We start from the raw sequence: 5,829 nt of genomic DNA on the forward strand, positions 1-5,829 counted from the left end.
GGTAAAAAAAGCTCTTTTGGGTTTAACCAATAATTTGTTTTGTATAGTTCTCCTTTAAGGGGGTGCATGTAAATGCAATTTAGGCTGGCCATATGTATCACTAACCCCCTAGGATCCGCTGTAGTATTGTCCAGGTCTTCCCTAAACTTTGCCCCATGGCCAGAAACAAGGTAGTTTCACAGCCAGGTACACACACGCTTTCACTCTTTGTCTCCAGTGATCAGTCTAGGGGTTGTTTTTGTAGTTTTGTAGTAACAGCCTTCAGAAAAATCCCAATGTCAAGAAGGGGTTAAACGTACAGTGCTCTTCAGGACACCAGCCGGTGCCCCCTTGTTTCAGACCCACGTTGACTATAGAGCTGATTATAGAGCACCAGAATAGTAGCAAAGCACACAGAGTCCCCAAGATCCCAAAGTGTCTGTACTCACAAGGCCCTAGGACAGAATGGTAGCCTCCTTCCAATCTTCCAAGAGATGCCCTCCAGTGATACCAGACAGATCTTTAGCAGACAGCACCCCTCAATCAGCTTGCTGAAGAACCAGGGTCACTCTCTCTCTTACTTCAGGCCTTTAGGTCACCTGAGACAGCATTGCAGCAGGTACCTGGAGGGGCAGCGTGCCTTCCCCCAGGCTGGTGCAATCCTCTCCAGGAAAGACCCAGGGCCCAGTGTGCCCAAAGAATAAATACCCTCTTCCAGCATCCTTTAGGGATGCACTCCCTGGGATTGGCTGGAGTCGTATTAATATTCATACTGTGTTCTACATGACTTCCACCTATGCATCCAGAACCTTCCTAGGTTACTTAGATATGGAGGAAGTCAGAGGCAGAACTAGCAGTACTGAGCAGGTACTACTAACAATTGCAGCTCTCTGTTAAGCAGAGGAACCAACACCTATCTAGGAGGGTGCTACACATACATTAAACAATTTTCTTCTACAATTTTCCTTTAGATTTAGCAAAACCAAAATAACCACTGGAAGATTTACACCCCTTCATCACCAGACCATTTTTTGCTATATGGCGCTTCATTACTTTAACTGACAATTGTGTGTTCATGCAACACTGTACACAAATGAAATTTATATCATTTTTGTCACACGAATAGAACTTTCTTTTAGTGGTATTTGATCATCGCTGGTTGTTTTTATTTTTTGTGCTATAAATGAAAATAAAACGAAAATTAAAAAAAAAAACAGTATTTTTTCGGTTTGGTATAAAACATATCCAAATAAAAAATAAAAAAATAAAATCTCTTCATAAATTTAGGCCAAAATGTATTTTGCTACATGTCTTTGATAAACAAAAATCCCAATAAGTGTATATTAATTGGTCTGTTTGAAAGTTATAGTGTTTACAAATGGCGGTATATAAACTGGAATTTTTTTTTTTTTTTTAATACTAGTAATGGTGGCGATCAACGACTTATAGCGGGACTGCGATAGTACAGCGGGCATTCTGACACTAGGTGGGAACTAACTGCCACTGACATCTTCAGTGACACTAATACAGTGATCAGTGCTAATAAAAAGCACTGAAACTGTACTAATGACACTGGGCAGGAAGGGGTTAACATCTGCAATCAAAGGGTTAATTGTGTGTCAGGGAGTATGATTACTGTGTACTGTTTTACTAGGGGACATGCTGGTTTTCATTTCCCTGTTTGCAGAGAGATAAACAGCACTTCCCTGCTGACAGGCAAGAGATCTGTGTTGTTTACACTCACAGATTTCTCTCCTGTCAGCTGTTCTGCCTAGTACCGAGTCCCAGTAGTGACCCAGTGATTGACACCTACAGGAGCCAATGATAGCGCGGGTAGGACGGTACATACATGCCCCCTACCCAGAAATGCAAAATCACATACTGTCATGGCCAAAAATATTAGCACCCCTGCATTTCAGTCTATCATGAATGCTGCTGCCAGATTCATCTACCTTACTAACCATTCTGTATCTGCCACCCCTCCTTGCCAATCCCTCCACTGGCTTCCCATTGCCCAACAGATAAAATTCAAAACACTAACAATAACGTATAAAGCCATTTATAACTCTGCCCCAAATTACATCACCGATCTTGTCTCTAAATATCACCCAAACCGTACTCTCTGCTCCTTGCAAGACCTCCTACTCTCTAGCTCCCTTGTCTCCTCCTCCCATGCTCATCAACAGGACTTCTCCAGAGCTTCCCCCATCCTCTGGAACTCTCTACCACGATTTTTCAGAATATCGCCTACTCTGCTCACTTTTAGGCGATCTCTGAAAACCTATCTCTTCAGGGAAGCCTATCCTGCTCTCAGCTAATAATGGAATCTTCTACTCTTCCAACCAGTCCATCCCCCACAGTTACTACCTTTTGTACCACTAGCCCCCCCCTCCTAGATTGTAAGCTCCAAGGAGCAGGGCCCTCCTATCCCTCTTGTATTGAACTGTATTGTTGCTGTATTGTCTCCCGTTATATTGTAAAGTGCTGAGCAAACTGTTGGTGCTATATAAATCCTGTATAATAATAATAATTTCTGTCAGATAATGCACCACTTCGGCCAAAAAATTATTGCAATTGCAAATGTTTAGGCATTGTCATGTATATTTCCTTTGTTTGTATTGGTATGACACAAAAACGTGTGAGAAACAAAAAGCCAAATCTGACACATTCCATGCAAAACCCTGATAATATGGTGAAAAACTGATTCAATCTTTCTGTTGTGTGTTTCTGTGTGCTACATGGAGCATGGAGAACAGAAAGAGCAGCAAAGAATTGTCTGAGGATTTGAGAACATAAATTGTGGAAAGGCTTGGACAATCTCAAGGTTACAAGTCCAACTCCAGAGATCTTAAAGCGGAAGTTCTGCTTTAAAGACTGGTCCCCCACTCCCCATTAAGGATTGGCACCCTTGGAGACAGGTCCCAGAAGACTACAGGACCATTCAGAAAGTGCAGTGCTACTCACGCATGCGCAGTGGGCACCTGGCTGTGAAGCCACAAGCTGTCACAACGGGTTCCCACACTGAAGTTGGAAAAACAGGACTGCGGGGAGGACACCGTGGGATCGAGGGACAGGTGAGTGGCTGTTTTTAAAAGTCAGCAGCTACAGTTTTCATAGTAGCTTTTATTTTTTACAGTGTGACTGGAACTCTGTTTTAATGTTCCTGTGTCAACTGTGCACAACACTGTCAAGAACTTTACAGCCCATGGCACTGTAGCTAATCTCTCTGGATGTGGATGAGCCAATCTGCGGAGATGATCTGCGGATTAAGCATAATGGATCGGAGTCCGATCCATTATGCTCCCCACTCCGCAGATCCGATCCATCCTGCGGGGATCGTCGGCATGCAACCTATATGGGGTAACACCGGACCTGTTCCACGAAAAGGTAAGTTGTAAAGCAAGCTGACGATCCTCGTAGGATGGATCTCATCTACAGATTGGGGAGCAAAATGAATCGGACTCCGATGCATTATGCTCAACCTGCAGATCCGATCCATCCTGCGGGGATCATAGGCTTGCTTTACAACTGCCCTGTAGCAGTATATGCACTATAGGGTGGTCCTTAAGCGGTAAAGAAAAGTATACAGTCCCTACAGTCAAACATGTGGATATTCACTGATATTTCGGGGTTGCTTTACTGCTTCAGGCACTGGATGTCTTGACCGTGTGTATGGCATTATGAAATCTGAAGACTACCAAAGATTTCTGGTTTGCAATGTAAGGCCCAGTGTCAGAAAGTTGGGTCTCCGTCAGAGGTCATGGGTCTTACAGCAGGACAATAACCCAAAGACCACATCAAAAAGCACCCAGAAATGGTTTCAGACAAAGAGCTGGAGAGGACTGAACTGGCCACCAAAGCAGTTGGGAAAAGGAACCCTTCCAGTCTGAGAGATATGGAGCAGTTGGGGAAAGAAGAGTGCGCCAAAATTCCAATAGAGAGGTGGAAGAAGCTCATTGAGGATTACAGGAAGCCATTGATTTTCGTTATTTTTCCAAGGGGTGTGCTACCAAATATTAAATTCAGGGTGTCAATTTTGTCCAGTCCATATTTTTAGTGGAATGTGTCAGATTTGGGTTTTTGTTTCTCCACTTTTTAACCACTAGCCTACAGGGCACTTATACCCCCTTCCTGCCCAGGCCAATTTCCAGCTTTCAGTGCTTTCACACTTTGAATGACAATTGCGCGGTCATGCAACACTGTACCCATATGAAATGTTTATCTTTTTTTGTGACAGAGCTTTATTTTGGTGGTATTTAATCACCTCTGGGTTTTTTTTTTTTTTCTTAAACCAAAAACCACTAAAATTTTGAAAAAAAAAAACATTTTTTCTTAGTTTTTGTTTTAAACTTTTGTAAATAAGTGATTTTTCTCCTTCACTGATGTGCGCGAATGAGTCTGCAGTGATGGGAACGGATAGGCTGCACTGATGGACACTGATAGGTGGCACTTATGAGGAGGCACTGGTAGGTAGCACTGATGGGCATTGACAGGCATCACTGATGGGCAATGAAAGGCAGCACTCACATATGGCACTGATAGGCGGCACTGACTGGCACTGTTAGGCGGCACTGATAGGCAGCACTGACTGGCACTGATAGGTGGCACTGATTGGCAGCACTGATAGGTGGCACTGACTGGCATTGATAGGTGGCACTGATGGGTGACACTGAAAGGCAGCTCAGATGGGCACTGATATGTGGCATTGATGTGGCACTGGCAGGTGGCATGGATGAGCACTGAGAGCTGGCACTGATGGACACTGACAGGTGGCGCTGCTGGGGCTACACAGATCATCAGGGCACACTGATCATCAGTGCCCTGATGATCTGTGTAGATGTCCCCTCCGAGGAATGTCGATTACCGGCTCTCCTCTCCTCTATCAGTGTGACAGCTCATGGGGAGAGAAATGCTGATAACCGGCATTTCCCTGTTTACATGTGATCAGCTGTGATTGGACACAGCTGATCACATGACCGAGCTGACATCTTCGGCTCTTTCCATGGATCGGTGATCTGCTGTGTCCGAGGGACACAGCGCACCGCTGATTGCCGTGCGTCCGGGAGCCGCGCATGCGCGGTGAGAATGGGAGGACGTCATATGACTTCCTCCCAGAACGAGAGAACCACCTTGCGTCCGTCATGTTACTATATGGCGGGCAGGAGGCGGTTAAAGAAATAAACATGAGAATGCCTAAACATTTGTAATGGTAACAATCTCCTGGGCGAAGTGGTGCATTACCTGACAGAAATGCATGGGTGCCAATATTTTTGGCCATGACTGTATATATATATATATATATATATATATATATATACGTGATTTTGTCGGAACGTCTGCAGGGCGGTCAGAAAGTGGATAATATGAGGTCAAACCTAAACCCTTTCAGTTTGTATGCAGTCAGGCAGGCCCTTGCATTATAAAATTGAAGGTAAAGGGAAATTGAGTAAGAAAATTGTACCATGTATGGCCACCCTAGAAAAATGAATTGAAATACATGAAAAAAGTATTCCAATAAATGCACGGCGATGACAAAGACGCACGATGGACGCAGAGCTTGCGGCGTCTATGATCCCTATGTCAGGACAGCTCAGCATTCAGTAGGGATTGTGTAGTCCTGTCATCAGAGCTGGATGGGCCTTTATAGGCTCCTGACTGTTCTCTTCCCAGCTTGTGTGTATATAGAATGGCTCACACAGAGCAGGGCTGGGATTCCTGCAGACAGCCATGTAAACAACGTGCTCCCATTGTGTGCCAAGTCTGCACTCCGGACAAGTTTGTTATTCAGTGTTGTGCTATATTGCAGAGTTTGGAGGGGAGTGACAGGGGCGGGGTTTGCGGCGATCGGGG

The sequence above is a fragment of the Staurois parvus genome, unplaced genomic scaffold (genome assembly GCF_062004578.1).
Source record: "Staurois parvus isolate SC_StPar_1 unplaced genomic scaffold, SC_StPar_1.0 ptg000334l, whole genome shotgun sequence".
NCBI classification, from domain to species: domain Eukaryota; kingdom Metazoa; phylum Chordata; class Amphibia; order Anura; family Ranidae; genus Staurois; species Staurois parvus.